Source organism: Cryptomeria japonica, chromosome 8, assembly GCF_030272615.1.
Source record: "Cryptomeria japonica chromosome 8, Sugi_1.0, whole genome shotgun sequence".
In the NCBI taxonomy this organism is placed as follows: Eukaryota; Viridiplantae; Streptophyta; class Pinopsida; order Cupressales; family Cupressaceae; genus Cryptomeria; species Cryptomeria japonica.
This window is the reverse complement of record NC_081412.1, coordinates 87517179-87544088: the sequence shown is the minus strand read 5'-3', so window position 1 is coordinate 87544088 and position 26910 is coordinate 87517179.

Sequence of the window (26910 nt, the reverse complement as noted above, 5' to 3'; positions counted from 1 at the left end):
TATTGATAGAAGTTGTAGATGACTTGCCAAGTGACTTGTACAGAAGGTTAGATGCAAAAAGGTTAGCAATTGTTGAACTGGACAAGAAGATAAAGATAGAGAAACTACTTGCTGCTCACCCAGTAAGTGTAGGTCCCAGAGACAACTGAGAGGGGGGGGGGTGAATCAGTTGTCTAATAAATTCAAACCAAAAACTTATTAACCAACTTAATGCTTAATACCAGTAAGACAGTTAAGTATGCCGATAAACAATGTTAATAGAAAATTGCAGTACCGGTAAGAATTAATGCATGAAACATAAGCACAAAGTCATCCACAACACATGACACCAATATTTGTACGTGGAAACCCTGTAAGGGGAAAAACCATGGTGGGAAACCTTACTTACAATTAGATGATACTACTGCAGATAGTAAGTGTACAAGAGGGGTCTGCACATACAGAAAGGCCAACAGCCTAGAGCTCACTGCTCAATCATAGATGGGAGTCACACTAACTACAGTTGGGTGGTTAAATCCAATGAGAATGTACTGCACAAAATATCATCTTCATATGCTGGATTCAGTACCGGTGTAATGCTGATATGCTTCTACCAAAACCTAACTTCACCTTCAAATGATGTCTTCGTGTATAGCTCTGCTTGATCTAGCATATACTCTTTCTTAAATCTTTTTCGCATTCCACACTTGATCTTACAAATAAGATCTTACATTTATACCATACCCTAAGACCAATTTTAGTAGGTCTGCTCTACAAGATATTACAATAAAACATTTTACAAATAATACAATATCCGATGCAATAACTGATTGAACATGTCGGCTTAATGCATTTACAACAATAATAAATCAACTCCATAGCGTGCCATGCTGATCTGGAAAAGATAAACCTGTCGGTGTAACCCTAGATAACTTGGACCTATTTGCCAGTAAAAGCAAATATGCAAATAAGAATATACCAATGATTATTACTTCAAAGTAAAGTGTCCACATGATGTCTTCGACATTACCAAGTGTCTTCCATGTCAATGCAGGTACCGGTGAACATTATATCCTGTCGGTTAACCATATACCGGTGACTGTTTGCATAGTTTACTGTTTGTTGGTGAATGTTGCTGGATCTCCAAAGTAGGTGTATTTAGCAAGTGTTGACATCAATGAAAAAACCATACCAAAATACCAACAGTAAGATCAGCAAAAGAAATTGATGAACTAATAAGTGAGGCAAATAGGACTGTATTCTCCACCGGTCACCGACATATAGCATTAATGGCTGGCAGAGTAAATGAGATCACTGAAGAAACATCAGACAAATGGGATATCTTCTTTGTAGAGAAGGAAAAGCAAGAAGAGCTTAAATGGCCAAAGACTTTCAAAGTCTATCAAAAAGAAAAAGATAAAGGTAAAGGTAAGATAGGTGGTCCTCCGAATATAAAAGTAACAGATGACGTTGAGAGTATGGAGACTACACATGAGGATCCTAATCCTAGTTTAGAGGTGTTGTATACTATGAATATTGACACACAAGAGGTTAACATTGTGGTTGATAAGGAATCAACTGAGAAGAGAGATGTGGCAACTGAGCCACCGACTGAGGACATTGCAGTTGAGACAAATATTGAGGATACAGTTGGAAATGTTGAGATTGGGATTGAAACACATACTAAACAATCAACTGATCCCCTAGATACTGGAAAGATAGATACCACTGATGTACACACTGAAAAACCTACTGAGCAACCGGCTACTGATAAATCTATTGAGATACCGGTAGTAGATAGTTTAGAGGTACATACAGAAAAACTAGCAGTTAACACTGAGACACAATCAGAGAAACCGGAAATGGAAAGCACAGAGAAACCGAGAGAGGTAATTTCTGAGAAACATGAAGAGGAAAAGGTTAAGACAAAGACAGTGCCACCGGCAACAGTTGAGAAACCCAAACCTTTGCTAGTAGAAATGCAGACTCAAACTAACCTACTAGAGGTCAACATAAGCAAAGAGGTTACTCACACTGGCGAATTGCAGATCGTTAAGGGAGTTGGACAGTCATTTGGTTCCTCCTTAACATAATTCAGACCGACAAATGTAATAGAGGTATTATTAGATTCCATCAAGAAAATCACAGAGTGTAATGCACAGGCATATAAGGCTATTGATTACACAATTCCCTTATTGAAACTGATTGCACCCAAGTGCAATGTAGAAAATAAAGATTCTTTGAGCCAATTAGACACATTGTCTAAGTACATCACCGACAATCTTTTGACAGTTGATCAAATTAATGAGGAGACATTCAGTGAGAAAATGAACAAGGAAAAAGAAAAATTCTTTGAAGAGACAATAAAGAAGTGCGCTAAACACATTGACACCCTTTTACCGACACTAAACAAAACTTAAATGGAATTTAAGGAGTTGTACAAAGATACCTGCAAGACTGATCTTCTGACAATGAATATTCACAAGGAAATCAACATAGCACAAAAGGAAATAAATGATATAGCTAACAATCTCATTGGTTCATCAGAACCCATATCAGTTATAAAGCAAGAGATAGCAGGTTTTGAGGAGAAAATTGAGAAACTGGAAAAGGAGAAGGAAAGAAGAAAATACAAAGCTAAGGAACTCAAATACAGACTTGGTTCGAAACTAGACATCCTCATCTCTTTGAGAAAAGAGATTTCAGAGGCTCTTGTTTCTGGACTTAAGACACCAGAAGAGAAAATTCACATACTCACCGGTACCATCCAAAGGACAGAAGCAACATTGAAGGATAGTGAGAGGTTCACTAACAGATTGACTTTTGCATTAGCGGATCTATATCAAATTGTAACCCACTGGTTATAGGGATCCTGAAAAAGAACTACACTCAATTGACATTAATTGACAGCCTTTGTCATTGATGCCAAAGGGGGAGTAGTAGAATGAGAAAAATGATTGGCAGAAGACATCATCTGCTCAGGGGGAGCACACAGTTTTGGAGCACACAGTTTTGATAGATTTTTGGACAACACATTTTTGGATGCAATTTTGACTTTTTTTCATGAGTGTTGCCATCAATGCCAAAGGGGGAGATTGTTGGAAAATGAACACTCCAATGAGAAATTATAGGTGATTGAAGGTATTTCCATTGATGGAAACCTTACAATCCTATGGTACTGACACAGACATCGACATCGACAGATAGTTTACCGGCAGCAGCAAAGATGAATACCGACACCCTGGCCGACAAGATTTTATTTTATATTTAATTGTAAAATCTTTTTGTAAGCCGACAAGATGAATTGTAATAAGACTCATATAAGTATGAGATCTTGTAGGATCATTTGTGTAAGTATGTAATGTAATAGGCAGATGCGAACATTAAGGCAGATTTTGGAATAAGGTTTATGGAAGTTGTATGAGCTTAAACTGGTACTGAACCTGGCATAGCAGATGCTAAACTAAAGTAGTACATGATATTGGATTTGCATAATCCATTTTTGTAAGTCAGTGAAACTTCCCTTTTGTAATTAAGCAGTGAGCTTTAGGCAGTTGGCCTTCCTATATGTGCAAGGCCTTATTGTAAGTAATATTCATTTATTGGCCAGTGAGTGAATATTGTGGGTCACAAATCCCACTGAGGTTTTTCCCACACCGGGTTTCTGTTGGCATTTTGATGATGTTGTGATTGTCATTGATGGACACACACTTGTTTTATGATCACTTCCCTATGTATAAGTTATGCTCAACCGATAATTGTTCCAAACGGTATTATGAATTATAGTCTTTAGACTATCAGTGTTTTGCAGAAGGTGTTTACCGGTCACAAAGCAGTATGAAGACCCAAAGCGGTATGAAGACCTCAAGAGGTTCGAGGATCCCAAAGTGGTACAAAGGAACAAAGCGGTTGTTAACGTTTTTCCAATCTTCATTTTGACAAATCGGTAATTGGTAAAATGTATGAACCGGTAATCGGTAATGAACCAGTATTACTCTGTGATGAGTTACCAACTGGTATTTCTGTGATGAGTTATCATCCACCGACACTTTGGCAGTGATTTTGTGTCATGTTACCAAATGTGTCTAGATGCACTAAACCTGGGAACTTGCAATGTAATCCTATTGGACTGACATGAAATTAGATTCCTTTATAAGGACATCATGTCTAGGGTTTTAGATGATGAATTATAGGGGCTTTAACAGTGCATGAGGGTTTTTGTATGTGCAATTATAGAAGAGAAGATTAGGTCTATGTGAAGAAACAAAGTGTGGAGATACTGAAGACTGAAGTAATGCTAAATTTGCATTAACAATGAGCTATCAAGGATCTAACCAAGCATACTATGCTAGTATATAGATCATTCACTTGTTGATTACTCATATCTTCGACAAGTCTGAAACCCTTAACCGGGTAGGCCTGGCAAAGCCTTTGTAAATCCTCTAACAAGGTGGTTCACAACTGTGAATTTGAAATCCTCGCACAAGGTAGTCTTTAACAAGACTTATCTCCTAATAGAGATCTAGATTCCTAATAGGATCTGTTCTGGTGAATAACATTGTATGACCTTAACCGGTCTGGTTACTATTCTGCAGATAGTTACTTGTGAGTTTCAGCTCACCGTGGTTTTTTCCATTTGGGTTTCCATGTCAAAACCTCTTGTGTTATGGTGATTGTGCTCTTGTGGGTGAATGCTTTATTTTCTATTTGGTTTGCATTTGTCTTAATCGGTTTGTTAGTAAATTTGTTATAATAGTTAACTGCTAAATTGTTTAAGAGTTTAAGTTCACTAATTTTTTGTATACTAATTCATCCCCCCTCTTAGTATTCATCAATTGGTATCAGAGCCAACCTTTCTATAAGTTTAACCACTTGGAAGGAGATATGGGGGAATACACTATGAGGGAGCTTACTCATCGTCTCACTCAGACTGAGAAAGCCTTTGATGAACTTAAAGGGAAATATAAAGCCTCTCTAGCAAAGAGAAGAGAGCATGCTAAGAAACTGATGGAGCTTGCTAAAAATAGTTCTTCTGATGAAGCAGACATGGAAGCCCTAGTTGAAGAAGTTGAAAAACTAAATGAGTCTAATGCTAACCTAAGAAGGGAACTAGAAGGACTGACTATCAGAATGTGTCAAGAGTTGGAGAACTGGAGGAAAGCTGAAGACCTGGTAAAAGACAAAGATCATGAGATCTCCAAGCTGAAGCAAGAAATCAGTGCCCTTATCGCTCATCTCCAAGAGGGTAAAGTGGAAAAAGAAGAAATGCAAGGTAAACTAAACATGGCTATTTCTGAGAATGCAACCTTGAAGGAATCCAATGCTGCTATTTCCAAGGAACTCACCGAGTCAAAGGAAATACTTGCCAAATTCAACAAGAGTATTGTTAAGCTAGAACAAAAGATTGAATCAACAAAACCGGTAAAAAATACCACTGGACTTGGTTTTTCTGGTTATGAGGAAGGTGAGACCTCTGGACCAAAAGATGGAGCATCAAAGAAGCAAACGACATCAAAGGATAAAGGTAAGAAAAATTTTAAACCTATTTGCTTTAATTGTCTCAAGGAAGGACATACTGCTAATGTGTGTAGAAATAAGGCCTACAATAATTTTCCTTATTTTCTAAACAATAAGCCTAGATCCAATAGATTCAATGGTAACTGTTATGCATGCAACAAGTTTGGGCATAGAGCATTTGAATGCAGGTCTGTTATGCACAACATCGTGAGATATCCTCAAAGGACTCAAGGAGTTTTTGTTGAATCCTCTGTGAACCAGAATCCAAACCGGTATAATGCCTATGACCATTAGTCAGGTGGTGGTAGTTATCAAGCAACAACCACTTGGAGAGAAACTTGTTTGATTTGCCATGGTAGTGATCACAATGCTGCAACATGTAGGAGGAAGAATGGTAGAATGAATAAAGGACCATGGAGAACACCTGGAATGGTATGCTATTATTGCAACAAACCGAGACACCCTGCCAGAACCTATAGAATGAGAAAGAACCTATTAGATGGCATTCCGGTCACTCCATAAGGGAAGATTGATGTTGAAACCATTCAAGAGGAATGAATAAAACATGGAAAAAGAAACCTGAAGAAGTGTCACAAGATGAACCAGTTTCTGCACCTAGTGTGGAAGTCTCTGAACCAACAAACTAAGCTTCAAAAAATCTTAGGGGGAACAAATCGGTGAAATATTTTGAACCCCCCGGTCTACACCGGTAAAAGACCTTAACTGGTATATGTTACCTATCAATCAGCAGAAGATTGTGAAGCGGTAAAACGCAAATTAGGGTTTGTGCCCTAGCGGTGGAGCATTTATTATGGTAGGTGAAGAATTCGTTTAAAAGGAATTTTCAAGTCATTTTCACTTATTAGTTTTTGAGCGAAATTTTTTTCAAGAGTAGAGCGACAAAAGGTGATTTGACTTGCGATTCAGAGAGATTTCAAATCTTGCAGAAGTATCCGGAGTCATTTACAATCAGTCAAGTGAAGAACACCAAGCGGTAATGAAGCAACCAAAGTGGTGTAGTGTGAGCTACATTTGTCAAACCCTAAATTTCAAAATTGTTTAGGTATTTCTTGGAATTTTTGTTTATCAGTTAAATCATGGCTTCTGCATTGCACTCTTGTTCTAGTGCACCTATGGAATCAACTGAATTCATTCAAAGAAAAATGAAATACAATGCCCTGTCCCAAATACCTATCAGAGTCATTGTCGAAGGAGATATTTTGGGGTACATTGACTGCAAACTAGAAGACCTAGGATCCTTAGCAATCCATTCCTAGCTAAGTCTGTTTTGTGGGGATGACAAGAAGATAAAACCGGAATACAATATTTTGGAGAGGAAGAAACTTCACAATGCGGTTTACTTCCTCGAAGAGTTCACGGAAGACCACATCTGCATCATCGTGAGTAGAGTGCATGGAGACAAGATGTATCTTGAGAGGACGCATGACATTATGCCTGAAGCAATTCATGCCATCACTAGTTTCTACAACATAGGTGAGGTGCCAGCCCTAAGGAAAGTCATCAAGGCATAAATGACTAAGGTCACCGGTTCTGTGAGCGATCAACGGGGAATGATCATCAACACCATCAAAGATGAGTTGGTCAAGTATGCTTGCATGGTGATAGGATACAAAACATTTTATGCCAGTAGATTAAACTCTGTCTTTTCTATTGTGGTTAATGCCGCTTATAGAATGATCATGGAGGACACCTCATTTGATCTATGCACCTGTTTACAGAAGCAACTCCTAGTAAACTTGAAGTCCATCAAACAGGACAGTACCCTAAGATTGAAATTTGGACAACTTTTGGTGGTTTTGTTTTTCTACTTCCAAGGCTATTTACTAGGAGTTAGTGATATTCAATGGTCTACTGACCAACCAGTCACCAAACAAATCAGGGAAAGTCTCCAAGCGGTGGGAACCAGATATCCTAAAGTCTTGAATAAATACTTTGATGAATTCAAGTGGAAGATGAGCCAGAGGATGAGGATATTTGGCGATATTGTTAAGAAGTATGAAGAGGACATTTGCTTTACCATTAGAGTAGATGAGTGTGTAATGGAAGCGGTAGAGCCAAGACAGGAAAAAGTAGAACATATGGGTTATGAGGTAATGTATGACATATTGGATGGGCATGCCTCTACCCCGATTGCCTCTCCTTTAAATTGAAATAAAAAGAGAACCGACACCTACTTGGAAAGGGTAATGCCAATTGAAGAGTCTTCTATGAAAAAGGGAAAGGCAGTGCCAACAGCATCAGCACCCGTTACCTCAGCCAGCCCTAAAGTGACCAAGCGGTCACCTACCAAGAAGAAACTAGAAGTTGCACCCACTAAAGTATTTGAAAGGAAGCGGAAGGCCAAGAGCAACTCACCGGAATCTGAAGACACAAAATCAGATGTGCAACCTAAGAAGACAAGGCAAACAAGGAAAAAGACAAAAGCTACCGACAAGACACCTGCATCATCTGCACTGGTAAATATTGACGTCTCTTCTTATAAGCCAATGAAACATTGTCAAAGGACTATCAATAACATAAGAAGAAAATTGCTTAGTGATCTGAAGGAGTGTTTTGATGACTTTACTGATAGTGAGAAAGAGGAAACAGAGTGGAAAGTCATAAATTATTTGTGTAAAAATGACCGGTTGCCATCAAAAATTAGATTTGAGGCACCTAATTCTTTATATAATTCTTTGGACAACAAATGGCACATTGCCATAGAGAAAGAATAGGAAATAAGGGAGAAATTATTCTCTCAGTACTTTCTAGAAGCCTCCAATTCTGAATTATTTTAGATTATGGACACACATAAAGGTCTCTTCTTTGTGAGAAGAAGAAGACTCAGGCTGCTTGAAGGAAAAACCTCTGAAGTAGAGAAGGATACACATTTGCATGCCAAAGCTGCTGTCCAGTTGCATCAAGTGTCTAAGGCCAACAAGAAGGCTGAACAAGAACTGAAAACCAGAAAACCGGATGAATAATTTGATGATGAAGGAGAACCGGCTACATAATAGGTAGACACCATTGATGTTGATGCTTTGGATGTTGAAGATGTCACTGCAGACACGGAAAAGGAAAAGGTTGATAAAGAAAAAGCAGACAAGGAGAAACAGGACAAAGAAAAAGTAGACAAGCAGAAGTTGGAAAAGGAAAAGGCAAACGAAGAGAAAGCAGATAAAGAGGAAGAGAAAAGGAAAGTGAAGGAGAAGAAGAAACAAGAGGAGGAGAAGAAGAAATAAGAGGAAGAGAAGAGGAAACAAGAAGAAGAAAAGAGAAAATAAGAGGAGAAGAGAAAATAAGAAGAGAAGAGGAAACAAGAAGAAGAAAAGAGAAAAGAAGAGGAGAAGAGAAAAGAAGAAGAGAAGAGGAAAGAAGAGGAGAAGCAAAAAGAAATAGGAGAAGATAAAAGAAGAAGAAAGAAAGAAGGAGGAAGAGAAGAAAAATCATGAAGCAGAACAACAAGAGAAAGGAGAGGAAAAGAAAAGAGTGGAAGAGAAGAAGGAAGTAGAAAAGAACAAGCAAGCGGAGACTCCAAAGGCAACCGGTGGTCAAGCCAAACTGGCCGACATCACCAGTCCGCTTAACCTCCAATCTGCAGATGAATCGAAGCTGTTGCAAGGCATAAAGCTAGCATAGGAAAGACTAGAAGCATTGAGAAGGAAAAAGGAGCAGGATGTCATTCACACGGCTATTGACACCCTTACCAGTTTGATCCCAGGTACCAACCTCCTCGGTATCGATTCCTCTCTGGCCAAACTGAAACTTCTATGTACAGTTGTCGAGGATCAGGTGCAATGCTTGGAGGAAGTTGCTGAAGCTAATGCACAGAAGAAGCATCAAAAGGCACTTAACACTGCCTTAGTAAAGAAACTGAATGAGCTCCGGTCTCAACTTTAGAAAGAGCAGAAGGATATTAGAGATGCTATGGATGAGGGAAAACTAATGTTGAGCAAAATAAGCCAACCCCATCTATTATGTGTTGATGTGCTTGCACAAAAGGATAAACTGCAATCCGATTTGTAGACATACATAAGCAACTTTAAGACCCCGTATGATTCTTTCACCACACATGGGCAAACTATTCACTATTATCAGCTTCAGTCTGTCAGAATAGAGTTGGAAATTAGCAACAGGACAAGAGATTTGCAGGAACTTCAACTGGTTTTATTACCCATACTGCAAATTCTTCAGAAGTACTTTCTAAATCTAGAAGCTTTAATGACAACCTAAGAGATGAGCACAATTGATGCCATGGAAGAATAGATATCACAGATGCAGACAGAAAGTGAGGTGGCTACCTCACTACTTGAGTCATGGTCATTATCCATGAAGACTTTTATGTAGGATTTTAAATCAGTTTTTGATAAGTTTCACTCATTATTGTCATAAACACTTATTTATTTTAATGATAATGAGAAACAGGGGTTATTCTGCAGTACTTTGTCATTGTTGGCAAAGGGGGAGTAGTATCTAAAATTTTGGTGAATGTTATGTATAATTTCATGTTATTTCTTTAAGGGAGTAGTATACATTGTATTTTCTGCAAAAAGGGATAGTGTATATGCTTAGGGGAGTAATTTTGATTATAGCATATATTTTTTTTTACAACACTTAGATGTCAAAATTTTCCTAAGTGTTGCCATCAATGCCAAAGGGGGAGATTGTTGGCATTTTGATGATGTTGTGATTGTCATTGATGGACACACACTTGTTTTATGATCACTTCCCTATGTATGAGTTATGCTCAACCGGTAATTGTTCCAACCGGTATTATGAATTATAGTCTTTAGACTATCGGTGTTTTGCAGAAGGTGTTTACCAGTCACAAAGCAGTATGAAGACCCAAACCGGTATGAAGACCTCAAGTAGTTTGAGGATCCCAAAGCGGTACGAATGAACAAAGTTGTTGTTAACGTTTTTCCAATCTTCATTTTGACAAACCGATAATTGGTAAAATGTATGAATCGGTAATCGGTAATGAATCGGTATTACTCTTACCAACCAGTATTTCTGTGATGAGTTATCATCCATCGACACTTTGGCGGTGATTTTGTGCCATGTTACCAAATGTGTCTAGATGCACTGAACCTAGGAACTTGCAATGTAATCCTATTGGACCGACATGAAATCAAATTCCTTTATAAGGACATCATGTCTAGGGTTTTAGATGATGAATTATAGGGGTTTTAGCAGTGCATGAGGGTTTTTGTATGTGCGATTATAGAAGAGAAGATTAGGTCTGTGTGAAGAAATAGAGTGTGGAGATACTGAAGACTAAAGTAATGCTAAATGTGCATTAACAATGAGCTATCAAGGATCTAACCAATCATACCGTGCTAGTATATAGATCATTCACTTGTTGATTACTCATATCTTTGACAATTCTAAAACCCTTAACTGGGTAGGCCTGGCAAAGCCTTCGTAAATCCTCTAACAAGGTGGTTCACAACTGTGAATCTGAAATCCTCTCACAAGATAGTCTTTAACAAGACTTATCTCCTAACAGAGATCTAGATTCCTAACAGGATCTATTCTGGTGAAGAACATTGTATGCACTTAACCGGTCTGGTTACTATTCTGCAGATAGTTACTTGTGAGTTTCAGCTCACCATGGTTTTTCCCATTTGGGTTTCCACATCAAAACCTCTTGTGTTATGGTGATTGTGCTCTTGTGGGTGAATGTTTTATTTGCTATTTGGTTTGCATTTGTCTTAACCGGTTTGTTAGTAAATCTGTTATATCGGTTAACTGCAAAACTGTTTAAGAGTTTAAGTTCACTAATTTTTTGTATGCTAATTCACCCCCCTCTTAGTATTCATCAATTTCCTCATTAAAAATATTGTGTTATGGTGTGCTTTCTATGTTGTGGTTATTGATCTTATTTACTGCATTATTTCTGGTTTATCGGTACACTGTTTTGGAATGCAATTTGTTTAATAAGATTAAAAAATCTGTTAACCGGCAAGATATTGATTCACCCCCCCTCTCAGTATCTTTGGGAATCCTAACAACCTTGAGTTGCCATATCGAATCTCCTCAAGTGATTAATCTTCTATTGTAGTATCTAGGTTTGATACCAATTGTTAGCAGCAATCAAGAAGGAAGACTGAGAGGGGGGGGGTGAATAAGTCTTTATTGGATCTCAAAAATTAAACTTCAAGACATAAACTAATAAACTGCAACAATAAATAGATAACCAAATTCACAACACAACACACAACACCAAGATTTTTGACGTGGAAAACCCAGTCAAGAGAAAAACCATGGTGGGAACCTACCCACAATAAGATGATACTCTGCAGTAGTATGTGAAAATATTATAATGGGGAATGCACATGCATTTAGGCACACTGCCTATAGCTCACTAATCAAAATATGTTTGCTTGGAAGGCTACAACCCTCAGGGAAGTCTCACTAACTTACAATATGATTCAAACTACAATCCAGAAGAAATGAACTGTAATTATAGCATCTACAAATGCCTGATGATAGTTCTGGTTAAGCACAATTGTCTACTCTGCAACACCAATCTCACCTCAACACTTCATTGAATGATAAATCTCTTGTTCACACATTCACCTATCTCTGATAATGTAGACACAATACCGACACCAAAACTAAGTGAATAACTCACTTATATATACAATTCATCAACCTTGATAACAAGGTCAACTAAACCCTCAATCCTCAACTCACAATTACAAAAATTACATTACACGATACAAAGATTAATCACCGAACCAATATAATGATTTACATTACATATCATGGACTTAATTCAAATTTCCAAATGATCACATCCACCGAAAATCATGTCAAGATCAACTGCAACACGCTACACCATCAGAAATACCGCAAACACGAAAATCAATATCGGTTGACAAAAACCACAAAAAAATAACACAACGATCAATGCAAATTGCTAAAAAAAATAGGACACAACTAGGAAACACCATCAAGCATGTTCAAATCATCATCAACAACTGCACCAACACCACATATGAAATCTTCATCAATCAACATCAAAAAGCTCAAGAACACAACCAATCAACAACTGTCACGAAGAAAGATAACTTGCAAGGCACAAAATCATGAACCATCTAAAATGAAGATACATGAGATAATCTCAGACAATATCCCAAAACCTCAGCACAAGATCTGATCACACGGGAATATACCAGAGGAAATACAAGATTCTGCAAAGAAGTGATCAACATAACCAAACTACAAAACCGGATCAGAAGATCTTCCCAAACTCACCAGAATAAACCACAAGAATATGTTGACACAATTACAACAACATATCCTAGCAGCAGCAATGAACAACCTTATCCAACAACTCCAAAACTTAAAAAATCAAATTATGAGGAGGAAACGTGTCAACAGTCTTTGAGATGTGCATTGTCAAAAAATGTCGCCGACGAAGTTTCCTGTGTGGCTGACACTTTTTTAGGTTAAAAGCCCAAACAAATAGTCTATCAACTAATTATTAATACACTTTTTTTTTATGTTGTATCAATTTTTTAATAAAGTACTTATAAATTAAAATATAAACCTCCTATAAATTTTTTAAGACATTCTATATAAATTATAACAATGGAATCATTACACTTCCTTTACATCCAAGCATTGATTATATTTTTTCAATACTAATATCTTCAAATTTATACTTAAGGTCAATGGACCCTTGGTTTGCTAGTGAATTTGAATGGTTCTTAATGAGCCCCACCAAGGATCAATCGTTGTTGAATGCAAGGATCTAAATTCATAAGGGATGAGTCTGGGATTGTGCGTTGGGTGAATTTGGTGGAATGAATGCTTCTCAAATTGGTTGAAGAGGTTTCAACCTGTAACGTCCTAAAATTGCACCCCTTGCAATTTTTGACTGCATTTGGGTCTTTGCCTTAGTGTTTGCACCCCTTGGCCTGATCAGAGACCTGAATATGTTCATGCACATAAAAAATACACTGCAATTCAACATAGCACTCTGCCTGCACCTTGATCCTGCCCCAAAATAGGGTAGTGACTGACCTCCTTAATGGTTCAACAATTAACCTTGAAATCATACCTCAGGGATTAGACATTTGACTAAGTAATGATATTTCATCATGAAGGTGCATTTAGTTGTCAACCTGGGGTGTGTAATTGAAATGGGTCTACAAATTATATGCACAAGAAAGACCAAAACAACCACCTTCCCTATTGCTGGAAATGAAATGTTGCTAAGGAAAAATGCTGAAAACAAGTAACTGAAATGCTTGAAAGGAAAACTAACTAAATTCTAAGAAACAAATAAGAAAGACAAGACTTATCCATGATCAACAAATGAGATTATACTCAGTTTGTAGTGGTTGCAGGAACAGTCACAACAAGTATTCTAGTGGCTGTAGGAACAGTCATAGGAAGTATTCTAGTGGCTAAAAGAACAATCACAAGAAGTATAAGTACAAAATGAAAAATAACTAATAAAAAGAAATCAAAGGAATACTCACTAAGTGGCCCCCCTTAGTAAGCATCCAAACAACTAAATCAAATGCCTAGAACTTAAAGTATCATCTTATTGATTCAAAAGTACTTGATAACATAACAACAAATTGTTGGAAGTCTGTTTCTTCAACTTAGAATTGTATTACAACTGCTAGTACTATCTTATTCTCAATCACTGTACAAGAGAAGGTGGGGGATTATTTAAAGCATGAAATTCCTAACTAACTAGCATACCACTCCCAAAGTTCAAGGAGGATGCTTTTATTGAACAAGGATAAAAACAAGGTGAAGTTACAAGTGCTAAGAATCAATCAAAATCTATTGGAACAATAGAGGTAATCTAGCGTAACCTCAATCCTAAATCTACTCCAACAAAGGAAATCATTTAAGTCTTTAGATAAGTTATAATGAACCACTTTCAACCACCAACTAACTTTTTTAATGACAATCCTTATTGTCTCTTTTACAGGCCAACGATTCCATAATCTTTATTGCTAAGCATCTTGGACTGGTTCAACATTCTTCTTTAACCCTGCATGAAATTGTTAACATGCACAAATATAGGCCTAATTATCCCTACTAGAGTAACATTCAAAATCTACATGCAATATTACCATGGATATTCCTCATAGCACAATTACCTATTATAATGCATCAAAAAGGAACATATATCAAACGAGTTCATGTCACATGATCATAGCATCAAAACATATAAAATTTTATCACTTTAACAAAGGTTCTAAACTCAAAAGACATATATAGACTCCTAATGTCCCAATAATGACACATAAACATAGATAAAATAGAGCCATTCTTTTGACTCACTAGGTACGACCAGGGCATGGCACCCTAGGATCCCCTATTTGGGACCTATCTTGGGGTCCCACCCTTTGGCTCATCTCAAATTGCAATGGGAAAATCCCCCCTATGTTAGACCAAATCGGAAGATCGGTTAATTAAATCCCACTAGCAAGTATATAAGAGGGATTTCCCCTCTCATTTGACATAACACACAAGATCAAGGAAATTCAATCAAGCATTTGGGCATTCAAGAGATCAAGCATTCAAGAGCAATTGAGAATTTTCAGTCTTCCTCCAAGCTTTGGAGCAACAATAGAGACAAGATTCCAAGCATTGAAGATGATATCAACATTCTACTTAATGAAACCCTAATTCCATGTTGAGGCAATAAAAATTTCACAAGGAGGTATATGCATTTCATTCAATTCAACATCCTGTTAAAGAGGAGGATTTCTACTTTCAATTGTTTCATTTACATTATTTCAACCACTTGGTTAATTCCAAAATCATGGTTTGATCTAAAGACAAACCCCTATTCCCAACACATTTCCCTTTCTTTCTTTGTGTAGGAAATAGGTACGTAGTTGTACTTCTGGAATTAACCTTTAATCATAGAGACGGAAAAACCCATTTCGACGTGCGAAAAATTCAAAGGACTGATAGGTGGGCACCCCTGTCCAGACACATGGTCCCTACAACTTTTGCTAGATTTCGCAGAGCAGCTCCGGATTATCTCAAATTTCTTAGATCCAGGTGCACGACTGAATCCCAAATTTGTAGCTCGTTGTTTTCTCATACTTTGTCTTCATTTCCAACATTTAGTATTAATTCAACTTGACAACTTACAAAAGAGGGTTAATTACATTCCAATCACAACCAATCTACTTACTATTCAGTCCTTGCATCCTTTGGGATTGGAGCTAATAGATTCATCCCCATATTTTGAATGTAAAGTGTCTCCAAGTGAAAAGTGAACCTTAGTAAAGTTCCCACCTCTTCTTTCAAGTGACAAATTTGGCCAAGGTTCCCAATTTTCCACTTTATATTTTGGTGAAACCGACGTCTTACACCCTTAATTCCGATTTTTCATTTTCAGATATGAGTGTATGCAATTTAAAATTCAAATTTTCATTTACAAGTTTAATTTCCTTGCAATTTTTAAAAATTTAGAAGTTGAATGCACAAAAACCCTAATTTTTGGATTTAAAATTGCGCTTGTTATTTGTCTAAATTGGATTGATTGTTTTAGATCTGAGAACTCTTCATTTTTACAATTGAAGTTTTCATTTACACTTTCAGTTTTCAATTTTTTTTAAAATTAAGTGGTTGAATCACAAAACTCTAATTTTTAATTTTAAAATTGATAATGTGGATTGTGTAGATCTTGAATTGATTTTCTAGATTTGAGTCTTGGCTTTACTTTCAAAATTCATTTTCCCTCCTTCCAACATTCAAATTTTCAAATTTACATTTTTAAAATTAAGCGGTTTATGCAACAAACCCTAATTTTTAAAATTGAATTAATCTTGTGCAATTTCAAATTTTCCTTTAAGAATTTAATTGGCTCAATTAAATTTAAAGCCTCTTGTCTTTCTTCTAGACATCATAAAATTTGGCCCTTAAGTGTGCCCTTTTTGTTGTCCTTTCAATTAATCCTTTTATCAAACATTCTAAGTGTGTCCTATTTCGACCTTCAAGGCTTAATTTTGTATATCTCGACATCTCCAATTTCCATATCCTTCTGGAACTCCTATAAAAATCACAATATCTTGCTTCACCAAAAATTTGAAAAAAAGTTGGTTAGATCGTGTGTTCGGACCAAGTCGCTACCTACTTGGTCCCGACTTTTTCTACTCGAATTTTGGGAGCTTGTTTTGACTATATTTTACTGCACAATTCCAAAGATTTGTGAAATTTTATTGATTTTAGGTCACCCTAAGGTTGAAAACAAATCTGAATTTCAACATTTTCATTGTCAGTTTGAATTTTAAAATTAAGTGGTTCACTACACATACCCTAATTTTTAAAATTAAATTGATTTCTTCAATATTTCAACATTGCAAATCTCAAAATTTTAAGGGACAACCCTAATTTTAATTTTGATTTTCTCTCCTTTCAAACTTTTAAAATTAAGAGGTTATTTAAGAAAAACCCTACTTCTATTCTTTCCAATTTCTTTTCCCTAGTGCATGAGTTTTACTACTATTAGTCCTACCAATACTAAACTTCACTCAGTAGACATTCTGCCTTTATTAATCGATAGCGATAACCTTAGGGTTTACTGACTAGGTTCCTTAGGGTTTACCGACTAGGTTCCTTAAGGTTTACCGACTAGGTTCTTTGTTTGATAACATAGTATAGTATTAACCTTTACAATTTACAACATATGTATGATGTTAACACAATCTAAAACATCATGATCTCATCATTGTCTGACTCGGTAGTAGTTTCCCATTGAATACCTTATTCATCCCCTTATTCATCATATTCTTTCCTGTGTCTTTTACCGACATCTTTATAATCTTCATATCATACTTCTCAAGATATGGCAACATCATACTGAATTAGAAAATCAATTTCTTGACATCAATGACAAAATAATAACATCAAGACAGTAAAACATCTTTAATCAATTATATCCATAATCATCAACAACCTTCTCAATATCCTTATGAAATGCCAACAATCTTACATTGTCTATTATAATGCAATATTGCCAACAATCTCCCTCTTTCGCATTGATGGCAAAACCAATTGATTTGACCTTAATAGATTTGGATTGCTGTGATTCTAAAATGCTGAAATGCTCTCCCCCATACATTAGACTTCTCCTCATTTTTGTCTTCTTTCCAATCTATAGTCTGTACAGTTTGCTCTTAGTCTTCTCCCCTGATAGTTCTTCTCTCAGTTGTCTCTTCTTTATGGTAGTCTTCTCCCCCTTTGACAACAATGCCAAAAAGTAAAGAACTAAAATATAATTTCTTTATGTAAGAAGTTATTTCCTGCTGTTGTGTATCAACTGAGTCTTGGTCAGAGCATTTGTCTTCAATTCATGTTCCTTGTAATATTTCCTGTACACTTTTAGAAAACATCCTAAAGTGTATAACTCAACATCAACTCCCAAAAGATATTCATTAGAGTCATCGGATTGATGCTTTCACCAAATTCGGTCTGTGAGTAGAAGATAGGGGTAGGACCCCTAACTTACTTCTGAGATATTCAAAAGTGCCCTTTGGTTGTGGTTAGGTGAAGATATCTGCTATTTGCTCCTTTGTGCTAACATATTCCAACACCACTTTCTTCTCTTGAACTTCTTCTCTAAGATAATGATATTTGATAGATATGTGCTTTGTCTTAGAGTGCATAACAAGATTCTTTGAAATATTAATGGCACTAGTATTGTCACAAAATATAGTTACTGGCTCGGTAACTTTTTCATTTATACCTTCCAATAGTTGTTTGATCCATGCAATGTTGGTACAATTCAATGCTACAGCAACATATTCAGCTTCTGCTGTTGACTATGAAACACATCCTTGTTTCTTGCTAAGCCAACTCACTAATGTTTCTCCTAAAAAGAAAGCTCCTCCACTTGTGCTTTTCTTGTCATCAATGTTGCCTGCCCAATCAGCATCAGTATAAACTTTTAAATCAAAATCATTTCCTTTCTGATATACTAAGCCATAATCCTCTGTGCCTTTCAAATATCTAAAAATTATTTTGATTGCTGTCATGTGTGTTTCCTTTGGATTTGCAGAGAATCTTGCAACTATACCTACTGCATGTGTTATGTCTGGTCTGCTGTGAACAACATATTGTAGTTTTCCAATCATGGATCGGGAGAGTGTCTCATCAACAGATGCAGATTCATCATTCTTTGATAATTTGCAGTTGGTAGTCATAGGAGTACTTACTGGTTTTGAATCATCCATTCCAAATTTCTTCAAGATTTCTTTTATGTACTTGGATTGAGTAATGAAAATCTCATTTTTCATTTGCAGTATCTGTAAACCTATAAAATACTTTATCTTACTGATTAATGACATCTCAAATTCTTTGCTCATTTCATTTCTAAAGTTCTTGCATAAAGAGTCATTTCCACAAAATATACTATCATCAACAAATATGACTGAGATTAGTATTCCATTTTCATCATTCTTCATGTACATGTTGTTATTCTCACTTGTCCTTATAAAACTAATATTAATCAAATAAGAGTGCAATCTTTCATACCATGCTCTTGGTGCTTGTTTCAAACCATATAAAGCTTTGTTCAATTTACATACCTGATCTTTATTATTGTCTTCAACAAATCCTTCAGGTTGTTCAATGAAAACTTCTTCTACTAATATTCCATTCAAAAATGCAGATTTGACATCCATTTGATATATCTTGAAGTTCTTGAAAGCAGCATAGGCCAACAATGTTCTAACTCCTTCAAGTCTAGCAACAGGTGCAAAAGTTTCACCATAATCAATTCCTTCTTCTTGAGCATAACCTTTGCAAACTAGTCTTGCTTTGTTTCAAATGACTTAACCCTTTTCATTTAGCTTGTTTTTGAAAATCCACTTTGTATCGATTACATTTTTGTCCTTCGGTCTTGAGATTAGTGTCCATGTGTCATTCTTCTTGATTTGATCAATCTCTTCTATCATAGCATTTACCCAATCTTCACTGTTAAATGCCTCTTTTACTATTCTCGGTTCAAATTCAAATATCAAGCATGTGTTATATCTCAGTTTGTTCCTTGTCATCACTGGATCATCCTTATCTCCTATAATCTGACTTGGTGCATGATGTCTTCTGACATACTTGGCTAATATAGGCTCGGTAGGCTCTGTATGATCTTCTTCATCACTTGGTAATTGAATATTCTCTTCATTTTCTTCAATAGTCTTCTCGGTAGGACTTCTCGATTGAACATAGTCAAATTCATCATAGTCTTCTAGTTCATTGGAATTTCCTTCATCATTTCTTTCTGCAAATTCATCAATTTTCACATTTGCACTTTCTACTATTTTGTTAGATGATTTGATCAAACATTTAAATGCTTTGCTTCTAGAAGAGTAACCTAGAAACATTCCTTCTTCACTTTTCTAATCAAACTTGCCATTTCTATCATCTTTATGAACATAGCATCTACTTCCAAAGATTTTAAAATAACTAACATTAGGTTTCTTATCATACCATATTTCATATGGTGTCTTCAAAGTACATTTCTTCAATTGAACTCGGTTCAAGGTGTAAACAGCTGTGCTTATTGCTTCCTTCCAAAACATTTATGGCACCTTCTTTTCAATCATTAGTGTTCTAGCACAATCCACAATAGATCTGTTTCTTCTTTCAGCTATTCCATTTTGTAGTGGAGTTCTTGATGCAGAGAATTGTCTTTTAATACCATGATCATTGGAAAATAAGTTGAACTCATTAGATGTGAACTCTCCTCCTCTATCTGATCTAAGACATTTCAATTATCTTCCTATTTCATTTTCAACTCTTGCCTTTTACCATTTAAACATTTGAAAAGCTTCTGATTTTTCTTTTAAAAACATTACTGACATCATCCTTGAATAGTCATCCATAAATAATATGAAATATTTATCACCATAATAACTTTGAACATTCATAGGACCACAAAGATCAGTGTGCACTAGATCTAAAATTCCCTTAGAAGTGTAGGACTTACTTGTAAAGCTTGATCTTGTCATCTTACCCATCTGGAATCCTCGACACATAGTATTCTCAGGTTTTTCAAGACTTGGTAGACCTCTTACTCTATGTTTCTTACTTATTTTGATCAGATTATCAAAATTGACATGACAAAACCTTTTATGCCATAACCAGGTATCATCAATCTTTGCATGCAAACACTTATTCCGAGTTGAGTCAAGGTGAAATGTATTACCTTTTGTTTGTGTCCCGGTAGAAGCTAACTTTCCATTTTTGTCAAGAACTTTGACAATTCCCTTCTGAAATTCTATTCGTTAACCTATATTGTTTAGCTGTGCTACACTCAACAAATTATATTTCAAACCTTCAACCCAATAAACATCATTGCATCTTTTATTATCAAGAAGTGTTATAGATCCTTTACCTCTTACCGGACATGGTGCATCATTACCAAATCTAACATAGCCTCCATCATAATCTTCTAATATAACTGACGCTTTGCAAAAAGGGAAGGTTAGTCAATGATATCAAGACACAAACAAGAAGAAAAGGGAAACCGTTAGTGTCAGAAATCATAAACAAAATATTTTCCTACACAAGCATATCAAAAGAGATATCAAAAACATGATAAAATATCTAACTAAGAAGGTAAATATGATGAGACATCTCCAAATGCCTCCTAACATGCTCTTGGTTTCTTCTCCCCTGTTCCTCTTCTCTCCAAGTTCCAAAATAGTGTAGCTCTCAGCAGCTTTTTGCACTATGGATGTTTATGGAGGTTTGAGATTGAAGTATTTGCTCTAAATGTAAATAAAGAAGCTAATACTAAGTTATTGATACTAAAATGATTTATTTTATCCAAAATGACAAGATATTAGTTGATTACACTAAAATGTTCTCTCAAAATGCCTATAGCTTAAATGCATACAAGTTTTCAGGATCTGGATTATGAAGAAATGAGCTCTATTTATAGGAAAAATGGAGCAATTGATGGTTGAGATTGAGTAATCTCAACAAGTGTCAGGATTGAATGATTTCAAATCCATGTGAGGGCTTTCAACCCAATCCCAGGATGACAAGTGTCAATGTGAGATAGGTTGAGAGAAGAGGGAATAAGCATTAAATGCTTGACATGACCTTGAGAGTTAAGGTCAAGGTTAGTTGAATGAATAAACTTTTTATTCAAAGAATAAAACTTTTATCCAATGGATAAACTTTTGTGCAAAGGCAAAAGGGATAAACATGGTCAAAACAATAAATGCTTGAGGAGACACATGAGTGCAAGTTGAAATAACCATAAATGGTTATGTAAGAGCCATTAATGGTCATGTAAGAGCCATTAGTGGTTTTGGAAGACTTTGAAGGTTAAATTGTTGAACACACAAAGCATTAAATGCTTTTCAAAGACTTTGGAGTCTTTGAAAAGTGACTTAAAGTTGCTAGGAATGTGACAATAATTAAGGAATGGATTAGGCTAATTAGGAAGGGGTTAGAAGAATCTAGAAGGGGGTTTAGGAATGCAATTGGATTTGGTGGGTGAGGGAAAATAAGATTTTTATTTAAAATAAATTAGTTTATTTCAATAAATGTGTGCAAGTTGCATTTGTAGGAAAATGCAAGTGGGGGGGATAAATGATTTAAATAAATGTTTTATTTAATTTATTTAAAAGAGGAAAAAGGGGGATTTAATTAAATAAATAGATTTTATTCATTTAATTGATTGTGAATTTGGTTTAATGAATTAATTAAAATAAATTGAATAGTTTATTTAATTAATAAGAGAATGTTTGAAGATGAATTAATTAAATATTAATTTAATTAACTGATGGCTAATGGATTTTTAATCAAATAAATACAAAATATTCATTTAATTAAAATGGACAAATTTGTGTGACTACATTTACCCCTCTTTGAGACGGTGCGGTTTATTGCATCGTTTTAAAGAAAGAAAAACTGGTGTGAAGAAATATGCCCCATAAATGTTAATTTAGTGGGTGGTATGCCCGCTCGAGAGATGAGCCGAAAAAGTTTGAAAAATCAGGCGATCTCTTGAAAAAGAATGAAAATTGTCAGGGTGGTAGAAGAGAAGAAGTTAGCAATACTGGTGAAAAATAGAATAAATCGGGGGAAAAATGGAGAAATGGGAGGCACGGAAAGGGCACGGGGGCCACGGCGGTGAGCGGGGGAAAGGTTACGGTGACTGTTGTAGACACCTAAAATTGTCATGTCTAATTAAATATATATCTTTATTTATTTAATTATTTAAGCCTAATTCTTCTATTAATTAAATAAATCTTTATTTATTTAATTAATTCATTTATCCTCTTTTATCCTTATTTCTCATTTAAATAAATATATTTATTTATTTAAATTATCCTTTTCTTAAATTAAATAAATATCTTATTTATTTAATTGATCCCACTTCCTCTATTAATTAGATAAATCTTTATTTATTTAATTAATTTATTAGCCTTTTCTACCCATGACACATGTCATTCATCTCTTAATTCATACACTACCTACCCTCTTATTATTTTATTACCCTGTCTTCTATATAAGGAGATGCTTCCTTCATTATCGACCCAAATCAATCTATGCATTCTAATCAATCATTCTAACTCACTATGCATTCAGCCTCGACTACGCTTTCGAACTTGCATATGCAATCAAGCCTACTTGCAACCACATTTTCGTTCTTTGCTGAGCTCTTGTGCACACATAAAATCTGAGAGCAAATATATCAAGCAAGATCAATAGAGATAGGAAGAATGGAGATCCAAACCCTATTGGACATGTGATGGTATAATCTTTGTGATTTCATTTGATTTGCATTGTCTTAGGTAATCTTCATATGTTATGGTGGATCTTTGTTGTTGTTAGGCTAGGGTTTTTGTGGTTGAATACATTTAGTCTTTCAACATTGTTGTTATCCATTTTCACCATAAACATTTTGGCACACCCTGTGGAACATGGATTTTTATTAGATCAGATTTTTCTAACCTTATATTGTTGTTTTGTAAAACAATTTGGAGAATAACCTTGTGTAGCTAGGGTTTTGGACATAAAATCAAGATTTTGGAGAAATTCGATCATATCTCACAAATGGCTTGGAAATTTTGCACCAATGTTTTTTGCAGGTTGAAGACAACATTAAGAGCTCTCAAAGCAAAATTAAGATCTATTGGAAGATATTTTATTTTTCTATGAATTTTTTATGAATTTTCATAAAAAATTAATTTTGAGAGAAAATGAGAAATTTTTTTGGATTTTCTTACATTTTTGGAAATCTCTCATAATTATACAGAGGATCTGTTCTTTGTGATTTTAATTTTGATGCAAAATATTTCTAAAAAAATTGGATCTTTAAAAATTAGGGTTTTTGTTTATTTTGATCATATCTCACAAACGACTTTGAATTTTGGCATAAATTTTTTTTTGTAGGTTCAAAAACATATCATAAAGATTCAATAAAATTTTTAGATTTTTTGGATCAAATTTTAATTTTATATGAATTTTTTATGAGTTTTCATAAAAAATTAATTTTGAGAGAAAATTAGAGAATTTTTTGGATTTTCTTACATTTTTAGAAATATCTCAGAATTATACATAAGATATATTCTTTTTTATTTTAAATTTGATGCAAAATAATTCCTCAAAAATTGGATCTTTGAAAATTAGGGTTTTGCATTATTTTACTCATATCTCACAAAATGCTTGGATTTGTTGCATAAATTTTTTTATGAAGGTGTGGAAGACCATCATGACTTTGTAGTAAAAATTTCAAATTTTTTGGATTGATTTTTCATTTTATATGAATTTTTTATGATTTTTCATAAAAAAATAATTTTTGGAGCAAATTAGCAATTTTTTTGGATTTTCTTATATTTCTGGAAATCTCTTAAAATTTTATAGGTAGTTTTTTTTTTATGATGAATCAGATCTTTGAATTGGTCAACAAAATACATTGTTGAAGACCCCTATTTCACAAAATCTTTTGGATCTAAAATTTACCTAACTTGTGTGCTAGCAGGAAGGGGTGATCATTTGAAACAATCCAAACTACTAAAAAATATTTGGTGTAGGACCTTGGCAAGGGTTTTTGATCTTCATTGTGTGCCTTGTTCTCATAGACTAGCAAACACTTCAATTGGTGCACTAAAATTGAACCATTGTCTTTTGTGTCTTGAGCAATAAGCTCTTTTTGTTTAATATTTAGAGGGCTTGTCTCCCCGTGTGGTCATCAGGACTACTAGTGAGGAGAGAATGACCCAAGTGGTACCAAAATAAAAGCCATCTTCTTCCAAACCACTATAAATAACTGTATTCATGGTGAAAACTATGGATAATGTGTGCTGATTAGTTCATACCGACACTATGTCTCTCCTTAAACCCGTTTGATCAAATTTATTTGATCAGTTATAGGGCGTAACCCCTACTGGATGGGAGCCTTCTGTATTTATAGATCTGAAAGTGCTGCATGTATGGCCACATGAACAGATGCCCTTACTAGCACCTTTTTGTTTTAGAAGCCAAAATCCTTCTAGTTGTTGGGGAAGGAGGTCGGACCTCTGGTAGCGGCCCACACACATACGGTTCTTAGTAGAGATACAAAGTTTGCCACGGAGAGTTTTCGTGGGGACTGATGCTTGGCTACCCCATGAAGTGAGTGCTGAGGGTGGAGCCAGTGGGGTCAAGCATCTAAGTATCCACTCTGAATAGCGTAGCCTCGGGGGAAACTCCATGTGGGATCAACAACTATTGTCCTGGTCAACCATAAGAATTGTGCTTGTCTTATTTTGAACAATCAAACATTCAAGACCAAACAACAAAACATTGTGTCTTTTGTGTCTTCAAGTGTATGCAAAACATTCTTACATCAAACAACACACTTTTCTTGGAGTCATTTTGAGTCTCAACACTTGCAAACATTGAGTCCTCATCAACATTGTGTCCTCTTGTCACGAAAAATAGTCAAAAATTTCAGATTTGGTCATAACAAACTTCACAAATTGGAAAAATTTACAGTCCAACAAACAAGAGCAATCAGTTTCATAATTCTTGAGCTTCCTAAGTTATTTCTCTAGATTTTCATCTAGCATTCAACCTGTCTTTGAGTCTCACCAAGTCCATCATTTCTTTACACCTTGCATTAAATTCACATTTGTCTAAACTTGAGTCAAAAGGTCACTTTCTTGTCCTCATCATACTTTGTCAACACACTACATACAACAACATTTTGTTAAGTGGTCTCTCATCAAGGTCTATCACCTTTGGGTCTCATTTGGTCTTACTTAGAGTCAAGGTCAACTTACCTCATCAAGAGAAACTATCATCTCTTTGGAAGCCACACCTACTCTACTACATACATACTTGGTCTTACACTTTGGACATTGCAAGTACACCTCAGATTCATTTACATTCCATCCAACTCTTGGTCTTCCATACTCTTTCTATTTTCATCTAGTCTCTCACATCTTGGTCAATACCTAGTTTATGGTTGAAACTCATTCCCAAAAATCTAGGAGAGAAGCTAAAGAGGCTCAAGAGTCCACAAACATGAGTGCCTATGAGTATGACAATGATGTTTTTTTCAATTTTGATCATACTACATTACCTGACATGGATGCCTATAGAAACATTCCAAATCTTGAGCACATGGACACTACAAACAACAATGATACAGACAATGATGATATGGAGAACTTTTCCATACATTCAGCAGATGTGGAAGAATCCATTATGGATCCCCGTTTCAATCGATTGGTTGAGGAAATAATGAGGATGGATAGACAATGTTTCTTACAAATGATGGCACAAATTGGATCCAAGATACCTCATGATTTTGACATGTCTCAAATAATGAAAAATTGACCTTTGCAACAAACTCACTCCAACATGGATCAAAGGAGGCCTAATAGTGGAGGAAATAGAGGATCACATATGGTGCATGAATCACCATCATCTTTGTTTCAAAAACCAAAGGTCCCACATACACATGGTCAAGCATATGATACTCACCTTTGCAGACCATTATGGAAGTCTTTTGCAGAAAAATATGCTCAATCACATACCAATGCTAAGGATCAACCACCAAAGCAATTGGATATTCAAAGGCATGCTCAAAATATGGACACAAGGAAACCCCACGTCAAATTTGGGGGCAACACACTAGAACAAACTCATGACATGCCTATAGAGTATGGTATACATGGACAAAGAAGATATTCCATTCTTCACCATCACTCTATACCAAGTGGTCCTTATACACAACATCATTATAGACCTCCTCCATATGAACATGTGTATGATCAATATCATCCATATATGCAACATGCTCGTCCTCCAGCCGGTGGTTTAGTCATGGGGTATGGTCCAAGAAGTTGGTCTCCACCGAAGAACAATTTGGAACAACAAATCAAAGATTTACAAAAGAAAATGGAGGACATAAATACA